The 7899-nt window shown below is 42.5% G+C and overlaps 1 protein-coding gene across 1 annotated transcript in view; it reads right to left on the bottom strand.

Moving 5' to 3' along the window:
- Positions 1–7175, bottom strand: part of CNKSR3 (CNKSR family member 3) — a 159048-nt gene extending 151873 nt beyond the window's left edge. Inside the window, exons 1-2 of the mRNA XM_034991062.1 lie at positions 5162–7175; positions 4683–4832 (exon numbers count right to left, since the gene is read on the bottom strand). The gene's annotated coding sequence lies outside the window, so the exon portion shown is untranslated. The remainder of the gene's footprint in view (positions 1–4682; positions 4833–5161) is intronic.
- Positions 7176–7899: the final 724 nt, after the last annotated feature.

The raw sequence follows: 7899 nt of genomic DNA on the forward strand, positions 1-7899 counted from the left end.
AAAACAGAACAGAGAGCCCAAAATAAACCCATGCTTATATGGTCAATCAATCTATGACAAAGGAGGCAAGAGTATACAATGGGGGAAAGACAGTCTTCAGTAAATGGTGCTGGGAAAACTGGACGGCTACATGCAGAATGAAACTGGACCACTTTCTAACACCATACACAAAAATAAACCCAAAATGGACTAAAGATCTAAACGTGAGAACTGAAACCATAAAAATCCTAGAAAAGAATGCAGGCAGTAATTTCTCTGACATTGCTCATAGCAACATTTCCCCAGGTGCTTCCTAAGGCAAGGGGGGAAAAAAGCGAAAATAAACTCTTGGGACTATATCAAAATATAAAAGCTTTTTGACAGCAAAGGAATCCATAACCAAAACAAAAAGGCAACGTACTGAATGGGAGAAAATATTTGCAAATCATTCATCCAATACTGGGTTAATATCCAAAATGCCTAAAGAACTTATCAACTCAACACCAAAAAAGAAAAAAAAATCTGGTTAAAAATGTGCAGAGGATCTGAATAGATATTTTTCCAAACAAGACACACAGATGGCAAACAGACACATGAAGAGATGCCCAACGTCACTAATCATCAGGGAAATGCAAACCACAATAAGATTTAACTTTACACCTGTCAGAATGGCTAAAATAAAAAAGATAATACATAACAACTGTTGGTGAGGATGTGGAGAAAAATGAAACTTGTGCACTGTTGGTGAGAATGCAAATTGGTGCAGCCACTGTGGAAAACATTATGAAGGCTCCTCAAGATATTAAAAATAGAATTACCATATAAGCCAGTAAATCTGTTGGGTATTTACCCAAAGAAAATGAAAGCACTAATTTGAAAAGATATATGCACCCCTATATTTATTTCAGCTTTATTTGCAATAGCCAAGATATGGAAGCAGCCCAAGTGTCCATCAATAGAGGAATGCATAAGGAAGATGTGTTGTGTACACAGATGCACACATGTGTACACACACACACACACACACACACACCACTGGAATATTATGCAGCCATAAAAAAGGGATGGGGTCTTGCCATCTGTGACAGCATGGGTGGACCTAGAGGGTATTATGCTAAGTGAAGTAAGTCAGACTGAGAAAGCAAATACCATACGATTTCACTCATTTGCAGAATGAAAACCCACAATGAATAAAACCCACAAATGAATAAGCACCCACAATGAATAAACAAACAAAAAGCAAAATCAAACCTATAAATACAGAGAATAAACTGATGGTTGCCAGAGAGAAAAGGGGTTAGGGCAAAATGGGTGAAAGGGAGTGTGAGATACAGGCTTCTAGTTACAGAATTAGTAAGTCACAAGAATTAAAGGTACAGAATAGGGAATACAGTCAACGATACTGTAAGAGCACTGTATGGTGACAGATGGCAGCTACACGCGTGAGTATAGCATAATGTATACAGACGCTGAATCACTGTGTTGTACACCTATAACTAATATAGTATTATATGTCAGCTACACTCAAATTTAAAAACTGAAACAAATTAATTTAAATTAAATAGTAGCTGTTAACCTCCTACTAAGCTCTTGTTGAAATTACAGGTCTTGTGATATTCCCATTTGGAGTTGGGTCGACTCAGATTCAATGACGAACACGATGGGAAGGGCCCACAAGCCTTACTCGTGAAGTTGAAATGGTACATCCAAGAACACAGCTGCTTTGGCTCTAGTGGTATCTTGGGTTTACATGATAAATGGCAGCCACCCTTTGAGGCAAACTTCTATCCCTCCACTCTGCCATTTAAGGTAAACCCACTGGCTCAAACTCCTTTGAGCTCCCCAATTTACAGAGGTCGTCTTAAACACCTAGGCCTGGTTCACTGATGGTTTGTCTAAGCTGAAACCTAGTGGTGTTCACTGGGCTGTTGTGGCTGTTCAAACCCAGTGCCAGGTATGGAGAACTGAAAATAGATGAAGTTGCTTCATTCAGTGGCAGAACTCAAGGCAGTCCTCACAGCTCTGGCCAACAAACCCCTTAATGAAACGAGCTATATTTTTACCGACTCTTGGTTCTTGCCAATGGCTTAGCTGTCTGGTCTGCCACTTGGAAGATGACGGACAGACAGAGATTAAAGACACCCCTCTTTGGGGCGTGCACTATGGAAACAAGTCATGGTTGTCATTCATGTAGTTCCCACAGGGGTCCATTTTCTGATGAGACCATCTAGAATCAAGCTGCTGATCAAGGCTGCGCCATTCAGATCGCCACCATGGCCACTTGGATCCATCACTGCACTGACCACATTCATACAAAAAAATGCACCACCCATGCAACAAAAAATGATAATGCAGAAGCTAACACTGTGACTTGTAACTCCTGCCAAAAGTTGGTCCATTTGTCTTACGGTAAAAGAAGCCATACTGCATTGGTATTAATGCCTTCTGCTCTTGGCAAATTGACTATGTCAGACCTTGACCTCCTCCCAGGGATACTGTTGGAACCTCACCACAGTTGACACTTTTTCAGGGTACAGTGTTGCTGTTCTAGTCCAATCAGTCAACTCTGGCCACACCACTGTGGCTCTGGAAATGAAACGATGTCATTTTTTTCTGCTTTCTGGATCATTTATAATCAGAAAATGGTACGCCTTTTGTTGTAAAGACCACCCAACAAGGGCCAATAGTTAAGATATTTGATGGGTACTCCATGCTCCCTCCAATCCACGGGTCTCAGAGATTATTGAACACTGGACCAGCCTTCTCAAAAATCATTTCAAAAAGATTCTGACTTGAAAATTTCTTCTTTAATACTTCCTGGTCCACAAGTAAGTAAGGTAGTTTGGCCACTGAATGCAGCAATCCCCAAAAAGGGTTTGTCCCGGGTAGTGATCAGAAAGAAAGGGGTTATATATACCTATTTTGAAAATCCAACATTCCAACCCTAACAATTTCTGAACATGACATAGCCTTCTCCCCTAATAGCAACCTCAGGACAGCCTGTTTGGTATACCCTCTGAGTGGCAATCCAGACAAAAGGGGACCTACCATATCCAAACTTAAATCTGAGTCAGCCACCTGGATTCTCTTATTGAATTACAATGGTCTTAGATCATGAAGACAATGACCATGTAGTTGGGTACATTGAGTTTCCACGTAGGCCAGGAGGAGGACAAAACTGGTCTCTGTAAATTTATAAAGAATGCTCTTGTCCCACTTGTACCTGATTTTTCTAGACAAAAAGTTGGGGTTCAACTAGGGAATGACTGGGGGAGGGGAGAGAGAAGTGCCATTATAGCTACTGGCATGGAAAGCATGACTTCACAGCCACTGAAGGAAAGTAACAGTCCTAGCACTGGGGTGGGGAACACCTCAGACCCCTGTTACCAGTGGAGGGACATCCTGTGGTGCAACTGTCACGTACAAAGGCACCTCTGTCACTCTAGTTTGGGATTTTTTGCTAAACTTGATTTAGGTCACCATTACACAGGTTTTGTTAAGTCATGGGGGTAGACGTGGAGGGGAGGAATAATCAATGCTCTCTTAGTCGCCTACATCCAGCACCATAGCCTAATAAAACAATCATATGGCCCATTGAAGTGAAGCAGGAGCTTCAGGTGGCAATCAGACACATTGCTGGATTTATCATTCCCATCCATGGGCCATACAAACAGAAAGATTCATGTGGGCATGGCTGGTCCTGAACTATTCTACTAGGCCTGACATCACAGGATACTCCTTCGCTGGGAATACAGCTCACTTCTTGGCCCATCTATTGCCATCTGTAACTATTGTCAATGATACTAAAGATCAGTAGGTCAGTCTAAACTCCCTTGCACAAATTGTGACGGATAACAGAGTGGTCTTAGACTATATCCTGGCTATATGGGGAAACAAAAACATCCACCAGTCTCCCTAGGACCTACTTGCAGTTGGTTGAATCCTGGGGAGTATGGTTGAGGTGAATACTGCAAGTATCAGAGTCCTGTTCACCATACCCTTAATGAAAGTCTATATGAAAGAAAATTGATGAATTTGGCTCTAGCATTTGTCAGTCAGATTAATCAGAAGAGCCAATGTAGTAACATATTTAAGTGAAAATTTGCCAAAAGTCAAGACTGTATAGGACCAAGGGGTTGCTTATTAGGAGAGTATTCAGAGGGTCTCTCACACTCTTGAGAATGCCAAGAATGCAAGCCCTGATTTCTCTTTACTCAGATCATTCTCAGAATCATGTTTGCAATGAGCAACCTTGGGGGTGAGGTCATGTCTACCTCCATATAAAAAAAAGTAGTCTTATTCCTGCTTGCTAAAAATGGTGGGTTCCTCAAGCTCAGTATTCCCCAGCTGTGACTCAAACCCACCACCTGTGCAGCATTTACCCAGACCCTCCATATTGCCCCCTGTGGGACTTGGGGGACAAGGGAATGGACACAAACATGCTGGTGCTCCTGCTGTTTACTGTGCCATGTGTAATTCAGTCCTTTGTCTCTGACCCTGGAGCTTCATGACTTCTGCCATTACCCACAAAACCCTAACAGACTAACATTAACGTGGAAGGAGGGTAAAACTTCAAATCATCAGTTTTTGACACTAGTTAAGGGCAGGGTGGGAGGAGATGGCTGATACTCAATGAAGTGAGTAATCATATTGACATGGCATTCCTTTAGGAGACAGGCTGAAGAGAGATCATTCTTATTAACCTTAAAAAAATGAATGTCCCATAATGGAACTGCTACTGCACATCAGGTAGATAGATGGAAGAAACTCCCCCATTGGCCTTCCCGTTCCAGGATTGAGAGGGCTGTTCAGGCATCACTCGAATAATACAGAATAGGTCATCACAGAAGGCACTGTGGGCAACAGAAAAAGTGTGGGTTATGGATTTACACAGGTCCCGTTTTTAATCCTGGCTTTGTCCTTAACTCTGGGAACTAAGGTAAATTATTTAAGGCCTCAGAAACCTCCTGTTTTTACATCAGTACAATGGGAATATTAACACCAATCTCATGCAGAATAAATAAATTAGTCGTCAGGAAAATCACCTAGCCCTGTGCCTGATGCCTGCCCCTTCCCCTCACCCCGTCTACCTAGAGAGACCAGGTGCCCTGCCTCAGAGCCCTTAGCTGACAGCCTGTCTCATTCACACCCACCCCTCCCACGCAGTCATGGGCCAATTTACTCCTCATCAGCACAGAAGGCCTCTTCTTCACAGGCCCATAGTGGGGCACCACCCATTTGCCGACTCTGGCTGAGAGACACTGACATGCTCCTGACACAGAGAGACATGCCAGGGACTTCCTCAGCCCCTTCTCTTCAGTCTTCCTCCTGCAGCTGCTGCTTTTGAGCCTGGAGGCCACGGGACAGAAAAACAAAGCTGAAAAAGGCCTATGCTGGTGTTAAGGGGTTGGAGTCACCTTTCTGTGTCCCCACAACTATTGCCAAACGGAAAAATATGCATCACTCAGCGCTCCTTGCAGTATCTCCTCCTCTCCCTTCCCCACCTCTATCGCTCCCTGCTTCCAGCATAGTAGAGCCGCTGAGTCTGCAGGGGAGAGGGCAGAATCCTCCCGCTGCAGCCTTCATCTAGGCTGCTTTGGATTAGACTTGTTCTAAATGTCTGTTTCCCATAAAAAACTGTTAAGTTCCTGGGGACTCTAGTTGACTTACCTCTCCTCAATAATGCTTAGTATAGCACTTTGCATGTCCTAGATGCTCTGAAAACTTGACACTGGTTGACTCACCTCAGCACTGACCTTAAGAGCTTTGGATCTGCCGCTCCAGGAAACACAGACTTGGAAGAGACCTCCAGAGGCCATCTCTGTCATTCGGGAATAGGCAGGTAAAGTGTTCCTTGTGTCCAGCAGGAGGAACTGTAGCTTGGGGATGGTACCGGACATGCCCAAAGAAGTAAAACTGGCAATAGGAAGGGAGCATGGGGCAAGGCCAGGCCTGGGGTCTTTGGGTCTTTAAATTACATTAGACTACAATTTACCTTGACAACTATTGAATTTACAAGAATAAATCTTCCCAGAAAACACTGGAAAGAACATTCATAATAGCATTGGCAAGAAAAGCATTAAAAGACATTCATCAGTGAAAAGAAAGGCTCCAGCTGCCCAAGAAAGCCTGATTAAGTTTGCAAAGGGCAGGAGTAGAAAAAAGTGACTTCCCCTTTTTCCTAAAATGAAGCCAAGAGCCAACTGGCACTCTATCCTGAGACCTCCCCCTAGAGCCTCCTTCCTTTCGGCCAAAGAGGAACATTCTAAGAAGCAAGTAATGAATGTTTATATTCTTCTCTCAAACCTAAACAGTGCTTCTCATCCTCAGGTTTCACCAGCTTTTCTCACTTTTTCTTGTTTATCTTATTCCCAACAGAGATAACAGTGAGGAAGAGTCCACAAGAGCCTTTCCTTGACTCTACCACCTCAATCTAGGATTAGAATAAATTCCAAACTCCTTTGCTTTGTTTTTATTCCATGTTACTTTTTCCATAGGCGGTGGTTTCTATTAAGCCCATAAATCAGTCATTTGCTAATAGTCTGGCTTTTTTTGGTCATAAAACATACTACTAACAAGGTTAACTTCATCCATTTGATATTTTCATTGTGTATATATATTTTAACTCTGAGTCATAAGAAAATATACCAGACAAAAGATACATTCCCTGAGGCAAGAGACAAGGAAGATTTTACACACAGATTTCATTTGAGGTGGGCCAGCCCACGGCAGATATTAATAATTCCCTTCTGCAGACAACTTGAAGCCTGTTTCTTTGAATATATTATATAATCCTACAATTTTAAACCTGGAAAAAAAATGTTCGAATTAACCCCTTTCAACCATCTAATTTTCCAAAAGAAGACACTGAGGCTTGGGTGTGAAATTACTTGCACGAAACCTCCTAGGAAGGTAATGTCAGAGGCAAAGCAGGAAATCAGATTTCTCCATTTCTAGGTAGTTGTTTCTGAGAAAACCAAAATAAATATTGTTCAGTAAAAATGTGTTATTAGAGGGCACCTGGGTGGTCCAGTCAGTTAAGCAACTGACTCCTGATTTTGATCAAGATCATGATCATGGTCATGGTAGTGATCTCAGGATGATGGGATCGATCCCCTTATGGGGCTATGTGCTCAGCAGGGAGTCCTTGAGATTCTGTCCTTCTCCCTCTCTTTCTGCCCCTCCCCCACTTGTGCACGCACATGCCCATGCACTCTCTCTCTTAAATAAATCTTTTTAAAAATGTGTTGTTAATGCCTTGCATATAGTAGGCATTCAGTATCTGTTTACGGAGTATGTGATTCATGGTAATTGTAAAAAAAAAAATCACTGATGATAAATAAATAAGTGGGGGAGAAGAGACAAATTTCTTGTGCAGAAGTCCAAGGAATTTATGTAGCTATTCCGTCCTAACGGAGGTGAAGCATAACTCCCTACTCCTTAAGTGTGGGCTGCTCACAGTGACTTCCTTTCCAGAGGACAGCGTGGAAATGGAGGAGCAGAAGTAACTTCTCTGTGAAGAAACTGACAGACACTAGCTCAGCAAAGTGACCAAGGTCAACACCAACAGTGGTAAGTCATGATGGCAGCATGGACCCTCAATATGATGTCATAAGAATGGTACTGCACATCTGTGGTCTACCTTCCAAAAAACTATACCCCAATCTCATCATGAGAAAAACATAAAGTAAATCCCAATGGAAGGACATTCTACAAAATGCCTCACTAGTACTCCTCAAAACTCTCTAAAACTAGGAAAGCTGAAAAACTCTCCAGCCAAGGGGAGCCTAAGAGATGGCTACTAAATTTAATGAGGCATTCTTTTTTTTTTTCTTTTAAGATTTTATTTATTTACTTGAGAGAGAGCACAAGCAGGGGGAGCAGCAGAGGGAGAGGGACAAGCAGACTCCCCACTGAGCA

The sequence above is a fragment of the Mirounga leonina genome, unplaced genomic scaffold (assembly GCF_011800145.1).
Source record: "Mirounga leonina isolate KUSES-001 unplaced genomic scaffold, KU_Mleo_1.0 Mir_53, whole genome shotgun sequence".
In the NCBI taxonomy this organism is placed as follows: Eukaryota; Metazoa; Chordata; class Mammalia; order Carnivora; family Phocidae; genus Mirounga; species Mirounga leonina.